The sequence below is a fragment of the Mesocricetus auratus genome, unplaced genomic scaffold, assembly GCF_017639785.1.
Source record: "Mesocricetus auratus isolate SY011 unplaced genomic scaffold, BCM_Maur_2.0 Super-Scaffold_100004, whole genome shotgun sequence".
Lineage (NCBI taxonomy): Eukaryota > Metazoa > Chordata > Mammalia > Rodentia > Cricetidae > Mesocricetus > Mesocricetus auratus.
The window spans coordinates 79,663,760-79,681,999 of record NW_024429189.1 but is presented as its reverse complement, the minus strand read 5'-3'; the positions used below and the strand labels follow the sequence as shown (position 1 = coordinate 79,681,999).

Below are 18,240 nucleotides of genomic sequence, written 5' to 3'. Positions count from 1 at the left end.
TCATCTGTATATAGTAGGGCTACTGATTTTCTTGAGTTGATCTTGTAGCCTGCCACTTTGCTGAAGGTGTTAATCAGCTGTAAATGTTCCCTGGTAGAGTTCTTTGGGTCATTTATGTAAACTATCATATCATCTGCAAATAGTGAAAGTTTGACCTCTTCCTTCCCAATTTGTAGCCTCTTGGTCCCCTTTTGTTGTCGTATGGCTCTGGCTAGAACTTCAAGTACAATGTTGAAAAGGCATGGAGAGAGTGGACAGCCTTGTCTTGTTCCTGATTTTAGAGGAATTGCATTGAGTTTCTGTCCATTTAGTTTGATGTTGGCTGCTGGTTTACTGTATATAGCTTTTATTGTGTTTAAGTATGTTCCTGTTATCTCAAATTTCTCCAAGACCTTTATCATGAAGGGGTGTTGGATTTTGTCAAAGGCTTTTTCAGCATCTAATGAGATGATCATGTGATTTTTTGTATTTCAGCTTGTTTATATGGTGGATTACATTGATGTATTTTCGTATGTTGAACCTTCCCTGCATCCCTGGGATGAAACCTACTTGATCGTGGTGAATAATTGTTTTGATATGTTCTTGGATCTGATTTGCCAGTATTTTATTGAGTATTTTCGCATCGATATTGGTCTGAAGTTCTCTTTCTTAGTTGTGTCTTTGTGTGGCTTGGGGATCAAGGTTATTGAAGCCTCATAGTAAGAGTTTGGCAAAGACCCTTCTGCTTCTATTGCGTGGAATACTTTGAGAAGAATTGGTATAAGCTGTTCTTTGAATTTCTAGTAGAATTCTGCACTGAGGCCATGTGGACCTGGGCTTTTTTTGGTTGGGAGATTTTTGATGATTGCTTCTATTTCCATAGGGGTTATAGGTCTATTTAAATTGCTTATCTGTTCTTGATTTAATTTTTGCAAGTTATAGCTATCCAGGAAGTCATCCATTTCCTTTAAATTTTTGAATTTTGTGGAGTACAGGTTTTCAAAGTATGACCTGATGATTCTCTGAATTTCCTCAGAGTCTGTTGTTATGTCCCCCTTTTCATTTCTGATTTTGTTAATTTGCATGTTCACACTCTGCTGTTTTGTCAGTTTGGACAAAGGTTTGTCTATCTTGTTGATTTTATCAAAGAACCAACTCTTCGTTGCATTGATTCTTTGTATTGTTTTCCTAGTTTCTACTTTATTGATTTCAGCCCTCGATTTCCTGGCATCTACTCCTGGGGGAGTTTGCTTCTTTGTGTTCTAGAGCTTTCAGCTGTGCTGTTAATTCTCTAGTATAACTATTCTCCAGTTTCTTCATGTGGGCACTTAGTGCTATGAACTTCCCCCGTAGCACTGCTTCCAAAGTGTCCCATAGGTTTGGGTATGTTGTGTCCTCATTCTTATTGAATTCTAGGAAGTCTTTAATTTCCTTTTTTTATTTCTTCTTTGACCCAGGAATGGTGCAGTGTGCATTATTCAATTTCCATGAGTTTGTAGGTTTTCTGCAATTTGTGTTATTGTTGAATTCTAATTTTAAAGCTTGGTGGTCTGATAAGATGAATGGAGTTATTCCAATTTTTTGAAGCTGCTGAGGTTTGATATGTTGCCAAGTATGTGGTCGATTTTTGAGAAGGTTCCATGTGGTGGTGAGAAGACGGTATATTCTTTTTTATGTGGATGAAATGTAGATGTCTGTTAATCCCAGTTGGGTCATTACTTCTGTTAGACTCTTTGTTTCTTTGTTGAGTTTCTGTCTGGTATTCCTGTCTAGTGGTGAGAGTGATGTGTTGAAATCTCCCACTGTAAGTATGTGGGGCTTTATATGTGATTAAAGTTTTAGTAATGTTTCTTTTATGAATGTGGATGCCTTTGTATTTGGGGCATAGATGTTCAGGATAGACACTTCCTCTTGATAGATTTTGCCTGTGATGAGTATGTAATGACCTCCTTCATCTCTTTTGATTGATTTTATTTTAAAGTGTAATTTGTTAGATATTAGGATTGCTAACCCTACTTGTTTCTTGGGTCCATTTTATTGGAAAAAATTTTCCCAACATTTAACTCTAAGGTAATGTCTGTCTTTGAGGGTGAGGTGTGTTTCTTGTATGCAGCAGAAGGATGGGTTCTGTCTTCAAATCCATTCTGCTTGCCTGTGTCTTTTTATGGGTGAGTTAAGGCCATTAATGTTGAGGGATATTAATGGCCATTGATTGCTCATTCTTCTTTGATTTGGAATGGTTGTTGGTGGTGGAATTATGTGTGGAATTTCACCCCTTTGTTCTTTTGGCTGTTGGTAGAGAGGGATTCTCTAATGCCTATGTTTTTCTGGTTGTAGTTAACTTCCTTGGGTTGGAGTTTTCTTTCTAAAACTTTCTGTAGGGCTGGGTTAGTGGATACGTATTGCCTGAATCTAGTTTTGTCATGGAATATCTTGTTTTCTCCATCCATACTGATTGAGAGCTTTCCCGGGTATAGTAGTCTAGGCTGGCATCCATGGTTTCTTAGTGTTGATAGAATATCTATCCAGGACCTTCTGGCTTTCAGAGTTTCCATGGAGAAGTCAGGTGTGATTCTGATAGGTTTGCCTATATATGTTACTTTTCCTTTTTCCTTAGCTGCTCTTAATATTCTTTCTTTATTCTGTATATTTGGGGTCTTGATTATTATGTGGCGAGGGGACTTTTTTTGTGATCCACTCTATTTCGTGTTCTGTAAGTTTCTTGTACCTTCATTGGCATGTCTTTCTTAAGGTTGGGAAAGTTTTCTTCTATGATTTTGTTGAATATGTTTTCTGCCCCTTTGAGGTGGTTTTCTCCTTCTTCTATACCTATTATTCTTAGGTTTGGTCTTTTTATGGTGTCCCGTATTTCCTGGATGTTTTGTGTTAAGGATTTGTTGGACTTAAGATTTTCTTTGGTTGATGAATCCATTTCTCCTAGTGTATCTTCAACACCTGAGATTCTCTCTTCCATCTCTTGTATTCTGTTGGTAATGCTTGTTTCGGTAGTACCTGACCCTTTGCTCAGCTTTTCTATTTCCAGCCTTTCTTCAGATTGTGTTTTTTTTTTTATTGTCTCTATTTCAGTTTTCAACCCTTGCACTGTTTGCATTGTTTCTTGCAATTTTCGGTTTATCTTTTCATGCATTTGTTGCATTTTATGAATTTTTTGGTTTGTTCTTTCTTCCATTTCTTGCATTTTTTGGTTTGCTTTTTCTTCCATTTTTTGGTTTGCTTTTTCTTCCAGTTCTTGTATTTTTTGCTTTGTTTTTTCTTCCATTTCTAGCATTTTTTGGTTTGTTTTTTTCATCCATTTCTTTGAGGGATTTTCCTATATCCTCTTTTAGGGCCTCTATCATTTTCATGAAAGTGGTTTTAAGGTCATTCTCTTCTGCTTCATTTGCATTGGAATGTTGGAGTCTTGCTGGTGTGGAGTCTCTAGAATCTGGCGGTGTCATATTTATTTTTCTGTTGCTGAGTGTGTTTTTGTATTGTCTCTTTCCCATCTCTTCTTCTAGTGGGTGAAGAAAAAGCCCCTTACTGGTCTGGTTGTTAGGGGACCAGAGTTTCCTTTTGGTGGGTGTTAGCAAGCCCAATCATCTGGTAGTTCTTCTATTCCTCATCCTCGTTCTAGTCCCGTGGGTGGAGAAGAAAACCTTAGCCTCCCACCTGGTCCCCTGGTCTCCCTGGATCCACTGGTTTCCTGGTCTCTTTGGTGGGAGAGAAGACCTGGAATCTGGGGTGCTTTGCTCCCACCGGGATTGGAAGCTCCATGCAGTCCCCAGGCAATCCCTAGGCACTGGAACACAGGCCAGGATGCAGGGCCTATTTTACCTGGTCCCTCCGGAACAGCTGGTCCCCTGGTCTCCCTGCATCTGCTCTCCAAGACTTTAAAAAAAAAGATAAATACTGATGTTTTCCCCATACATACCCATGGTCCATGAGTGTGAGGGGACAGATTGTTTCTGACTGGGTGAAAAAATGTAAGACTAACTCTAAGGTTTTTCACCTAAATAAGTACCATACCTCTCCTGCTTATTGTCCAAAGCATGCATTGCCTATATTTCTTTAAGAACTGCAGCTGTGTGCCTCTGTGTGCCTGATAAAAATGCTTCACTGAAGCACAGTGTGGCATACCCCCTTACAGCGAGGCCATGATGCACAGTCCTCCCTCCTTAATTTCAGGATGAGAGAAATGTTTCTCTACAAGATGAAACTGTGTACTGAATTTTTGTGTAACTGAAAACTGCATACCCATCACATTCTCCTTCTTCCTTCTGACCAGTGGTTCTCAACAGTCCTAATGCTGTGACCCTTTAATACAGTTCCCCAAGACCCCCAACCATAAAATTATTTCCATTGCTGCTTCATAACTGTCATTTTGCTACTATTATGAATTGTAATGTAAATATCTATGTTTCTAATCTATGAAAGGTTGTTTGACTCTTCCCTAAAGGGGTTATGACCCACAGGTTGAGAACCATCATCTTACATGCTATACTAACTGCCTGTTATCAATAATCAGTGTCATCTGAGATTCTGATGGCATAGCTTTGTGGAGTAGACATTATTTTTTATTTTGTTAAGATGAAATTTCTTGTTATTTTCTGCTGTTTTTGAGTGCACTTTAAAACTTTAGGCCTATTGTAAATGTACTAATGTGTACATTTTATCTATTCTGGACCTCTGAGAGACATGGGAGGGGAATACAAAAGTCTACTCATGATCTGTGTGCTCCAAGGGACAACTTGAAATGCACAAAAATAATGAAAAATGGCAGGAGGAAGCAACTGTACCCCCAACTCACATTTCCCAACTCTTCATACATGATTCCTCTCTGGAGTCACTGTGGAATCACTGAGTGTGAGGGTACACAGTACGAGTCTTTAACTTGGGTTACCACCACATGATCTGCACTATTTCTGGGAAGTGAAGAGTGCCTGGGAATGGGAAATGAAGGAAGTTCACACATATCAGCAACTCCTGAGATGGCAGGATGAAGTCTGTGAGTGATTAAGCTTACTGTGGAACCATTACTACATGGACTACTCATGGCCACCATCTCATCACTGCAAGTCTTTGTGCCCCAAGGGAATCAGACCTTACATACCCACAGAGGACTACATAGACACTAAGAAACACCGAGTCACAGCCACCCAGTGGATAAAGCATATCAGACTCTTTGTTTCAAAGACAAATTGATCATTCTCAAAGGAAAAACATTACTTCATCCTTTTCCATGCTGCAGCAGTACACTTAGGTGCTTAGGAAACTCTTGTATCTATTTGTAGACACTTGGGAATGAATACTTCAGTGAGTCCAGAGGCAAAGAAACTAACCACTATATATCAAAAAGAGCCACATTCTTGTACATTTCAGTACCTGAACACCATAATTGTGCATCATTCCAGGAGTGGGTAGTTATTCCTGTCCCACTCTTCGCTTGTCTGATTTTGTGTCTTATGAGAGCAAGCAAGTTAGATGATGCAGGACCACACTAGTCATCTCTAGCAGTGGCTCTGTTTTATTGGAGAAGTGGTATGATAGCTGGCAACTCAGATTTTCAAATGCTTATTGTAAGTTTGAGCATTACACAAATTTCATGATATAGTGTTATAGAGGTGTGTTCAAGGATCTCAATTCCTTAGTCTCCACCATCGGATGAGATGTAGGGAAGACACTGAAACCCAGAGCTTCTTTAAGTCAGGGCTACATCATGACTTCATAGGCTCCACACAGGATACATCTATCTTGTAGGTGGCATTCCAGGTAATTCTATCACCAAGAAATAAGGTGTCAGCAGAGAATGTGGGGCATCTGAGGAAAGGGTAATAGCCTGATGAATAAATGGCATGGAAATAACATTCAGCTTATATAGGAGAGGACAAAAGATGATTAGGGAGAAATACTGGTCGTGACAAATTTCTTCTTTTTCTTGAGATTTAAGTTTTCCAGGTCAATTAACTTTATAGTTATCTGTATACATAAATGAACCCACTGACTTGAACTGATCTGTAACATATTTATTAAGGAACAATCAATGTAGTAGTTGGGAAGAATTGCAATGCTAACATTTTATCAGTAAAAATGGTCAAGGAGAAAAATAGCATGGCTTTGCCATGAACCCATTTGTTCATTAGGAGAGGGGCACTTGGCAAATTATTTACTTTGTAGAGACTGCTTCTTTAATTAGAATAAAATATAAAAGTTGGTCTGGCTGGCACATGACTGTAAACTCAGCTATTAAGAATACTGAGGGAGAAGGCTCTCTTGAACCCAGGAATAAAGCATAGATGATAATTTTACTGTTTTTTAAATCAATCATTTAGTTTTGTAATCTATTACTAAAATAACAGTAGCCATCAAAAGCATTAAATGGTTCTAAATTGAAATTAGAAACATTACCAAATATGTGTGGACAAAATTTTTAAGTAACACATATCCACCAATAGTAAAAACTGATAGTTGCTTAGGGAAGGGGGTTTTCTTCACTGGAGTGACACTGGGTATATCAACCCCTGAGAGGTGTGACTCTATCTCTAAGTGCCTCACAGAACTCACCAAGGAGAGGGGAGAGTAGACAATAGAATCACAGTGCAACACTGCAAGTTTCAATATGCTTTATAAGAGGTTTAGGAAGGTGCCAACCCCATGAATTGTATGTTTATCTATCAAGGTCCTGGGTGCTTTTAAAGTTAACTGCCAAAGTCACAGGTCAGTTGTTTGCTGGTTCCCAGATGTCATAGATAAGTTGGGAATTGTTCATCAAGGATGTTTTTCTGGAAGCCAAAATAATGTAAAAGGAAATGTTTTACTGGTAACAAGAATTTTAATGGGAAAATCAGAACTCAAGGGTGAGACAGTCAGATCAGGTTTTTCTGAGTTTTAGTATCATAATTTCCTTTCAAATCAGACTTGAGTGAAAAAGAGAACAGATCATAAGACCTGGTCTTTCTAAGCTCCACAGTGAACTAAGGGGAGTCAGTCTTTTTCAACTGGAAAAATCAGAAAGATGTCAACACTACCTATACTCCACAGTGTGCTCAGTTTTGTTTCACATTTAAATAATTTTGATTATTAGCTAGAGTCGGTAAAGTGTTGAAGTCCAAAGCCTCCCCACATGAATTGGAGATACCCGCTGATGACATCCTATCTGTGGCCTCTGCAGTGTAGATACCCAAGCCCCATTTTCTGTCGGGTTTTATTTCCTTCACCCCATGTCCTCCAGCTCCCTCTCATTAGTCCTCATGCTTCAGCTTTAGCTCTTCCTTTCCCATCTATCTAATATCGTGTTTGCTCTCCAAGTCTCAGTGTCTCCCATGTTTACAGACAGACAGACAGGCAGGCAGACAGGCAGACAGACTCGGCATCTTCTTCTACCTCTGGCAAACATGGGCCTTTATTCCAATATTTACCATATCACTGTAATTTTTATTTGGATATTCACTTCCTGCCCATAGACTATAAACTTCTTGGGAACACAAAACAGGCCTTCTGCTTTTGATTTCCAGCTCCAGAGATAGAGTCTGGCACAAGGAGAATGTCTTTACTTTTTGTGATAGAGAGAAGGGGGCTTCAATCTGACTTTTTCAATCACCTAAATTATTTAGAGGAGGTTCTTATTTCTAAATTTAATTTTTTATTTAAATTAGAAAGAATCCTGCTTCATATGTCAATCCCAGCTCTTACCCCCTCCCATCCTCTCTCACCCCCTACCAACACCCATCCCATCTTCCCTTCGCTCCCAGGAAGAGTGAGGCACTCCATGGGGTATCCTCAAAGTGCATAATATCATCCTAGGCAGGGCACAGGCCCTACCCCATGTGTTCAAGCCTAGAGTACATGCTTCCATGTGGAATGGGCTCCCAAAGTCCATTCTTACGCCTGAGATATATTCTGATCCACTACCAGAGGCCCCATAGATTACCAAGACCTCCTCACTGATATTCATATTCCGGTGGGTCTGGATCAGTCCCATGCTGGCCTCTGAGCCATCAGTCTGGGGTCCATGAACTCCCCCTTGTTCAGGTCAGCTGCTTTTGTGGACTTCACCAGCCCAATCTTGAACTCCTTGCCAGCACTCCTTCCTCTCTGCATCTGGGTCCCTAGAGTTCAGGTCAGTGTTTAGCTACGGGTGTCTGCCTCTGTTTCCATCAGCCACTGAATGAAGGCTCTAGGATGACATATAAGGTAGTTATCAATCTCATTATAGGGGAAGGACATATAAGGTAGCTTCTTCACTATTGTTTAGATTGCCAGTTGGTGTCATCCTTGTAGATCTCTGGAAATGTCACTAGTGCCATATCTCTCCTCAAACCTATAATGACTCCCTCTATTATGGTATCTCTCATCCTGTTCTACTCTAGTCTTCCCCCGACTCAACTTTCCTGCTCCCACATATCTTCCTCTCCCGTCTTCTTCCTCTGTCTTTCTCCCAGCTCCCTCTCCCCTCCTCCCATGCTCCCAATCCACTGAGGAGATCCTATCCCATTCTCCTTCTCCAGGGTCCTTCCTGTTTCCCAGACTCTCTGGCATTCGGATTATAGGTTGGCACTCCCCTGCTCCATGTCTAAAATCTATATATGAGTAAGTACATACCATGTTTGTCTTTTTGTGTCATCTATTTGCCTGCAAATTTCAAGATGCCCTTGCTTTGTTTTTATTTTGTTTTGTTTTGTTTTTACTCTGAGTAGTACTCTATTGTGTAATGTACCACATTTTCTCTATCCACTCTTCAGCTGGGGGGCATCTAGATTCCTTCCAAATTCTGGCTATTACAAACAGTATGAACACAGTTGCATAGAGGTCCTTGTTGTATGAATGTGCATCATTTGGGTATATGCTTCAGAGTGGAATTGCTGGATCTTGTGGTAGACGGATTCCCATTTTCCTGAGGAATCTCCATACTGATTTCCAAAGTGGCTGTACAAGTTTGTACTCCCACCAGCAGTGGAGGACTGTTCCTCTTTCTCCGCATCTTCTCCAGCATAAACTGTTATTGGTGTTTTTGATTTTAGTCATTCTGTTAGAAGTGAGATGGTATCTCAGAGTTGTTTTGATTTTCACTTCCCTGATGTCTAAGGATGTTGAGCATTTTCTTAAGTGTCTATCAGCCATTTTAAACTCCTCTATTGAGAATTCCTTATTTAGTTCTGTATCCCATTTTTTACTTGAATTATTTGGTGGTTTGGAGACTACCTTCTTGAGTTCTTTGTAAATTTTGGAGATCAGCCCTTTGTCAGATGTGGTATTGGTGAATATCTTTTCCCATTCTGTAGGCTACCATTTTGTCTTGTTGACTGTCCTTTGCCTTACAGAAGCTTCCCAGTTTCAGGAGGTCCCATTTATTAATTGTCAATCTCAGTGCTTCTGCTACTGGTATTATATTCAGGACGCAGTGTCCTGTACCAATTTGTTCAAGGGTACTTACCACTTTCTATTCTAAAAGGTTTGGTGTGGCTGAATTTATGTTGAGGTCTTTGTTCCATTTCAACTTAAATTTTGTGCATGGTGATAGACATGGTTCTATCTGCAGTCTTCTACATGCCAGCATCTAGTTATGCCAGCACCATTTGTTGAAGATGCTTTCTTTTTTCATTGTATATTTTTAGCTTTTTGTCAAAAATCAGGAGTTCCTAGGTGTGTGGGTTAATATCGGGTGTTAAATTCGATTCCATTGATCTACCTGTCTATTTTTGTGCCAATACCAAGCTGTTTTCAGGACTATAGCTCCATAATAGAGCTTGAAGTCAGGGATAGTGATGCCTCCAGACATTCCTTTATTGTGTGGGGTTGTTTTGGCTATCCTGTATCTTTTGTTTTTCCATATAAAGTTGAGTATTGTTCTTTCAAAGTCTGTGAAAAAATGTGCTGGAATTTTTGTGGCACCCGAGCCACAAGTAAGTCCAAGGTATCAGGAAAAGAAAGACAGACGTCCAACTGTTTGTACAAAGCAAATGTATGTGCTGCTGCCTTTATTTCCAGAAGAAAGAGAGAGAGAGAGAGAGAGAGAGAGAGAGAGAGAGAGAGAGAGAGAGAGAGTTAATTGCAAGGGCTAAGAGGTCTCTCTCTTGTAGTAGAGAGCAGTCTTATATACACAGGCTTACAGCACAGTGGAAAAACCCCAGGTGGAAGAGAGCATGTTTTCCTCGTGCTAGATGTTGATGTCAGTGGGGCAATGTGGGGGCAGTAAGCCAGGAATAGAAAACAGGATGCACCTGTGGCTATCAGCTGACAAATAACTCAGAGACCCTTTGGGGGCTAGACCCCAACAGATTTTGATGGTGATTGCATTCAATCTGTAAATTGTTATTGGCAAGATTGCAATTTTTAATATGTTTATCCTACCTATCCAAGAGCATGGGAAATTTTTCCATTTTCTGGTATCTTCATTAGTATCTTTCTTTAAAGACTCAAAGTTGTTGCTGAGTGAATCTTGTATCCTGCCACTTTGCTGAAGGTGTTTATCAGCTATAGGAGTTTATGTGTAGAGTTTTTTGGGTCACTTATGTAAACTATCATATCATTTGCAAATAGTGAAAGTTTTACTTCTTCCTTTCCAATTTGTATCCCCTTGATCTCCTTTTTTTACTGCTCTAGCTAGAACTTCAAGGATAATATTGAAGAGATATGGAGAGAGTGGACAGCCTTGTCTTGTTCTTGATTTTGGAGGAATTGTGTTGAGTTTCTCTCTATTTAGTTTGATGTTGGCTGTTGGTTTACTGTATATTGATTTTATTATGTTTAGGTATGTTCCTATTATTCCTGATCTCTCCAAGACCTTTATCATAAATGGGTGTTGGATTTTGTCAAAGATTTTTCGGCATCTAATGAGATGGCCATGTGGTTTTTCTTTTGCAGTTTGTTTATATGGCAGATTGCACTGATAGATGTTTGTATGTTGAACCGTCTCTGCATCCCTGGGATAAAGCCTACTTGATCATGGTAGATGATTTCTCAGATGTGTTCTTAGATTCTATTTGCTGGTATTTTATTGAGTATTTTTGCATCAATGTTCATGAGGGATATTGTAAGCGTTTCGTCGGGATGGGTCAGGACAGGATGGAACAGGAGTGGGTCAGGTATTCTGGCACTTGGGAGTCACAGAATACTCAGTGTTACACAGCTCAGGTGGAAAGGTATCCTGGAGCTCGGGAGCCAAGGATACTGAGTGTTACACAGCTCAGATGTAAAGGTATCCTGGAGCTCGGGAGCCAAGGATACTGAGTGTTACACAGCTCAGATGTAAAGGTATCCTGGAGCTCGGGAGCTAAGGACCACCACAGGTTGCAGTAAGCTTGGCAGCTTACAGCCTTGCCTCAGAGAAAGGCTTCTCCGGTGTATCAGCTCCGCTCCTGCAGGACAGGGTCTTCCAGCTGGGGATGTTCGCCTAGTGTAGCAGTTTTGCTCCGCAGGAGGTTTCTCGGGTGAAGTTGCTACAGTTCAGCTCTGCTCCTGGAGAGCTGAGAGCGGAGAGCAGGGAGCCGGGAGCAGAGTGTAACAACTCCCCTCTGCCAAGGAAGGTTTCCCGGGGAAGTGTTACAGCGCTGCTCGCTCTGCTCTGCTCTGGTCTGCCCAGGGTCGCCTCTGCTTGCTCTGCTCTGCCCAGGGTCGCCTCTGCTTGCTCTGCTCTGCTCTGCCCAGGGTCGCCTTTGCTCTGTCGCTGCCGCAAAAGAAGATCTTCACCCGAAGCTCATCCAAAGGTGTTTATTGGAAGACAGCTGGACCAGCCAAGCTGAACATACACAGGGTTTATATAGGGATTGGGGAAGTTTTTCCAGAGTAGGGATTGGTCCAATTTCAGTGCTGAGCTCAGATTGGCTAGAGCTCCGCTCCGGGATTGGTTACTTTTTTACACAGGATTAGGGTCAGATTTGGCTCTGGTTTCAGGGCCAAAGTGTGTTTCTTTCTCTGGTCCTTTTTAGCCTTTTGCCTCCAATTTTAGGGCCAGGGTACATTTCGTTCACTGACTCTGATTCCAGGGACAAAGTGTGTTCCTTTGGCACTGGTTTTAGGTTCAGGGTACATTTCTTTGGTTGTGGTTGCAGGGTCAAAGTGTGTTTCTTTGGCTCTGCTCAGGGTGTGTTTCTTTGACTGGTCCCTTTTCCCTACAGATATTGGTCTGTAGTTCTCTTTCTTAGTTGTGTCTTGGTGTGCTTGGGTACCAAGGTAATTGTAGCCTCATAAAAAGAGTTTGGCAATGATCCCTTTGCTTCTATTGTGTGGAACAGTTTGAAGAGTACTGGTATTAGCTCTTCTTTGAATTTCTGGTAGAATTCTGCACTGAAACCATCTGGTCTTGGACTGTTTTTGGTTGGGAAACTTTTGATTACTGTTTCTGTTTCATTTTTGGTTATAGGTCTATTTAAATTGCTTATCTGTTCTTGATTTAATTTTGGTAAGTGATATCTATCCAGAAAATTATCAATTTATTTAAATTTTCCAATTTTGTTGAGTACAAGTTTTGAAAGTATGACCTGAAAATTCTCTGGATTTCCTCAGTGTCCATTTTTATGTCCCCCTTTTCATTTCTGATTTTGTCATTTTTGGATATCTCTCTCTGCATTTTGGTTAGTTCGGATAAAGGTTTGTCTATTTTACTGATTTTTCTCGACGAACCAACTCTTTGACTCATTGATTCTTTGTATTGTTTTCTTTGTTTCTCCTTTATTGACTTCAGTCCTCAATTTGATTATTTCCTGGCATCTACTCCTCCTGGATGAGTTTGCTTCTTTTTGTTCTAGAGCCTTCAATTGTGCTGTTAACTCTCTTGTGTGACTAATCTCCAGGTTCTTCATGTAGGCACCTAGTGCTGTGAACTTTCCTCTCAACACTGCTTTCAAAGTGCCCCTTAGGTTTGGGTATGTTGTGTCTTTGTTCTTGTTTAATTCTAGCAAATCTTTAATTTCTTTTTATTTCTTCCATGTCCCAGGAATGATGCAATTGTGCATTGTTCAATATCCATGGGTTTGTAGGGTTTCTGCAATTTGTGTTGTTGTTGAACCCTAACTTTAAACCAGGGTGACCCAATAGGATACAGGGGGTTATTCCAACTTTTTTGTATCTGTTGAGGTTTTCTATGTTGCCACTTATGTGGTCAATTTTAGAGAAGGTTCCATGTAGTGCTGAGAAGGTATATTCTTTTGTGTTTGGATGGAATGTTCTATAAATGTCTGTTAATCTAAACTGGATCAAAACTTCTGTTAATTCCTTTGTTTCTTTGTTAAGTTTCTGTCTGGTGGTCCTGTCTAGTGATGAGAGTGGGGTGTTGAAGTCTCCCACTATAAGTGTGTGATGTTTAATGCATGATTTGAGTTTTAGTAATATTTCCCTTGTGAATGTAGGTACCTTTGTATTTGGAGCATAGATATTCAAAACTGAGACTGTATCCTGATGGATTTTTCTTGTGATTAATATGAAATTACTTTTTTCATCTCTTTTGATTAATTTTAGTTTGAAGTCTAATTTGTTAGATATTCGGATAGCTATACCAGCTTTCTTCTTAGGGTCATTTGATTGGAAAATCTTTTCCCAACCCTTGACTCTGAGGTTACATCTGTCTTTGAAGATGAGGTGTGTTTCTTGTATGCAACAGAAAGATGGATTATGTCTTCATATTCATTCTTTTAGCCTGTGTCTTTTTATAGATGAGTTAAGACCATTGATATTGAGGGATATTAATGACCAGTGATTGTTGATTCTTGTTTGCTTTGGATTTAATTTTGGTGGTGGTATTGTGTGTGAGTTTTTCCCCTATTTCTGGCTTTTGGTAAAGTGACATTGTCTGTTGTCTATGTTTTTCTGAGTGTAGATGACTCCTTGGGTTGGAGTTTTCCTTCCAGAACTTTCTGTAGGACTGAATTTGTGGATATGTATTGTGTAAATATGATTTTGTCATGGAATATCTTGTGTTCTCCATCTGTAGTGATTGAGAGTTTTGCTGGGTATAGTAGTCTAGGATGGCATCTGGGGTCTCTTAGTGGTTGTAGAATATCTATCTAGGACTTTCTGGCTTTCAAGGTTTCCATGGAGAAGTCCTGTGTAATTCTGATACATATGCCTTTATGTGTTACTTGGCCTTTTTCCTTAGCTTCTCTTAAATACCCTTTATTTATTCTGTATGTTTGGTATGTTATTATATGTTGAGGGGACTTTTTTGGCTTTTTTTTTTGTCCATTCTATTTGGTGTTTGGTAAGGTTCTTGAACTTTCATAGGCATGTCCTTCTTCAGGTTGGGAAAGTTTTCTTCTATGATTTGTTCAGTATGTTTTCTGAACCTTTGAGCTGGGCTTCTTTGCCTTTTTTTATACTTATTATTCTTAGGTTTGGTCTTTTCATGGTGTCCCATATTTCCTGGATATTTTGTGTTAAGGATTTGTTTGATTTAAGATTTTGTTTGGTTGATGAATCTATTTCCTCTAGTTTATCTTCAGTGCCTGAAATCCTCTCTTCCACCTCTTGTATTCTATTGGTTATGCTTACATCTGTAGTTCCTGATCATTTACTCAGCTTTTCTATTTTCAGCATTCACTCAGTTTGTGTTTTCTTTATTGTCTCTATTTCAATTTTTAGTCTTGAACTGTTTGAATTGTTTCCTCCATCTGTTTAATTGTTTTTTTCTTGGCTTTCTTTAAGAAATTTGTTGATTTCTTGTATTTTTTGGTTTGTTTTTTCTTCCATTTCTTTAAGGGATTTTTCTCATATCCTCTTTAAGGGCTTCTATCATTTTCATGAAGTTTTTTCTAAGGTCATTCTCTTTCCAATAAATCTACTGCTAGCCCCCATCCACTCCTCAGGGACGGTAAAGCCTTTCATTTGGGATCATCAAAGTCTGTCATATCATTTGGGGCAAGACCGAGGCCCTCCCCCCTGTATCTAGGCTGAGAGAGTATTCCTCCATAGGGAACAGGCTCCCAAAGCCCATTCGCACACTAGGGATAAATACTGGTTCCACTGTCAGTGGCCCCATAGACTGCCCAAGCCCCCAAACTGACACCCATGTTTAGGGGCCCTGGTTCAGTCTTATGCACATTCCCCAACTGTTAATCTAGAGTCTGTGAACTATCACTTGCTCGGTTCTGCTATTTCTGTGGGTTTCCCCAGCATGGATCTTGACCCCTTTGCTCATCACTCCTCCCTCTCTACAACTGGATTCCAGTAGTTAGGCTCAGTGTTTAGCTGTGAATCTCTGCTTCCATCAGCTATTGGATTAAGGCTCTATAACAGCATTTAAGGTAGCCATCAATCCCCATTATAGGGGAAGGACATTTAAGGTAGCCTCTCCACTATTGCTTAGATTCTTAGTTGGGATCATCCTTGTGGATTCCCAGGAATTTCCCTAGTGTCATGTTTCTTGTAAGCCCATAACTGGTTCATCAAGGTATCTTTTTCCTTGCTCTTCTCTGTTCTTCCCCCAGCTATACCTTTGTGATCCCTCATATTCTCCACTTTCCTCCCTTTATCCCCTCCTCTTTCTATTTCCTTCCCCCATGCTCCCAATTTACTCAGGAGACCTTGTCCCTTTCCCCTTCTTGAGGGGTCCACATATGTCTCTGTTAGGGTCCTCCTTGTTTCCTAGCTTCTCTGGGTTTGTAGATTGTAGTCTGGTTATCCTTTGTTCTATGTCTAATATCCACGTATGAGTAAGTACATACCATGTATTTTTTGTCTATGTCTGTGTAACCTCACTCAGAATGGTTTCTTCTAGTTCTATCCATTTGCCTGAAATTTTCGAGATTTCATTGTTTTTTGTTTGTTTGTTTGTTTGTTTGTTTTGGTTTTGGTTTTTTGTGGCCAAGTAGTACTCCATTGTGTAATATATCGCATTTTCTTTATCCATTCTTTGGTTGAGAGGCATCTAGGTTGCTTCCACGTTCTGGCTATCACAAATAATGCCTCTATGAACATAGTTGAACAGATGTCCTTGTGGTATGAATTGCATTCTTTGGGTATATTCTTAAGAGTGAAATTGCTGAGTCTTGAGGTAGATTAATTCCCATTTTCCTGAGGAACCGCCATACTGGTTTCCAGAGATTCTGTACAAGTTTGTATTCCCACAAGCAATGGAGGAGTGTTCCCCATTCTTGACAACCTCTCCAGCATAAACTGTCATTGGTGTTTTTTTATTTTAGACAGAATCTATCCTTCTGATGCATACAAGAAACACACCTCAACTTCAAAAACAGACATTATCTCAGAGTAAAGGGTTGGGAAAAGATTTTTCAATCAAATGGACCTAACAAGTTTCTGTAGCTATTCTAATATCTAACAAATGAAACTTCAAACTAAATTAATCAAAAAGAGATGAAGAAAGTTATTTTATATTCATCATGGGAAAAATCCATCAAGATGAAGTCTCAATTCTGAACATCTATGCCCCAAATACAAAAGCACCCACATTAGTAAAAGAAACATTACTAAAACTTAAATCACACATAAAACCCCACACACTTATAGTGGGAGGCTTCAACACCGCATTCTCACCACTGGACGGGACTACCTGACAGAAACTTAACAAGGAAACAAAGGAACTAACAGAAGTTATGACTCAATAGACTTTAACAGACATCTAAAGAATATATTTTTTCTCAGCACCCTTTGGAACCTTCTCTAAAGCTGATCACATACTCAGCAACAGAGCAAACCTCAACAGATATGAAAAAAATTGGAATAACCCTCTGTATCTTATCAGAGCACCAAAGTTTAATGTTAGAATTCAACAGCAACACAAATTGCAGAAAGTCTACAAATTCATGGAAATTGAACAATGCTCAATTGCATCAATCCTGGGCCAAGGAAGGAAGGAAGGAAGGAAGGAAGGAAGGAAGGAAGGAAGGAAGAAAGAAGGCTAGAATTCAATGGAAATGAATGAACAACATACCCAAACTTAATGGGACACCATGAAAGCAGTGCTAAGAGGAAAGTCCATAGCACTAAGTGCCCACATAAAGAAACTTAATAGCACACCTGAAAGCTCTACAACAAAAAGAAGCAAACTTGCCCAAGAGGAGTAGATGGCAGGAAGTAATCAAACTGATGACTGAAATCAATAAATTAGAAACAAAAAAATATGAAGAATCAATGAAACAAAGAGTTGTTTCTTCGAGATAATCAACAAGATAGACAAACCTTTATCCAAACTAGCCAAAATGCAGAGAGAGAACATCCAACTTAACAAAATCAGAAATGAAAAGGGGAACATAACATATTGAGGAAATACAGAGGATCATTAAGTCATACTTCAAAAACCTGTACTCTACAAATTTGGAAAATTTAAAGTAAATTGACAATTTTCTGGATAGGTATCACTTACCAAAATTAAATCAAGAACAGATAAGCAATTTAAATAGACCCATAGCCCCTAATGAAATAGAAGCAGTCATCAAAAGTTTCCCAACCAAAAAAAGCCCAGGGCAAGATGGTTTCAGTGTAGAATTCTACCAGAAATTCAAAGAAGAGCTAATATCAATACTTCTCAAATTGTTCCACACAATATAAGCAGAAGGGTCATTGCCACACGCTTTTTATAAGACTACAATTACCTCAGTACCCAAACCACACAAAGACACAACTAAGAACTACAGATCAATCTCACTCATGAACACTGATGCAAAAATAGAAAACTGAATCTAAGAATACATCAGAAAAATCTTCTACCATGATTAAGTAGTCTTCATCCCAGAGATGCAGTGGTGGTTCAACATACGAAAATCTATCAATGTACTCTATCAGATAAACAAACTGCAAAAGAAAAACCACATGATCATCTCATTTAGATGCTGAAAAACCCTTTGACAAAATCCAACACCACTTCACTATAAAGGTCTTGGAGAGATCAGGGATAACAGGAACATACTTAAACATAATAAAGGCAAATATACAGCAAGCCAACAGCCAACATTGAACTAAATGGAAACTCAATGCAGTTCCTCTAAAATCAGGAACAAGACAAGGCTGTCCACTCTCTCTATATCTATTCAGTATTGTACTTGAAGTTCTAGCTAGAGCAATAAGACAACAAAAGGAGATCAAAGGGATACAATCTGGAAAGGAAGAAGTCAAACTTACTCATCGTTCTTTGTCTTAGTAGCTTTAGGACTCCCTCTGAGACTCGGTTCATGTTAAGCATGGTGTCTATCCACTCACCAGCTTAAGAAATGGTTTCCTCTCTCATATCTCATGCAGTAAGGGATTGAATTTCCTCTACAGTGGCATATTCTGAACTCTTCTTATATTGCATACTTGTTATGTTTCCCCATCCCC

At 39.5% G+C, this 18,240-nt stretch overlaps 1 protein-coding gene across 4 annotated transcripts in view; it reads left to right on the top strand.

Annotated features, from left to right (window-relative positions):
* Ryr3 (ryanodine receptor 3) overlaps nt 1–18,240 on the top strand; it is a 527,473-nt gene that overhangs the window by 267,092 nt on the left and 242,141 nt on the right. The window lies entirely within an intron of this gene.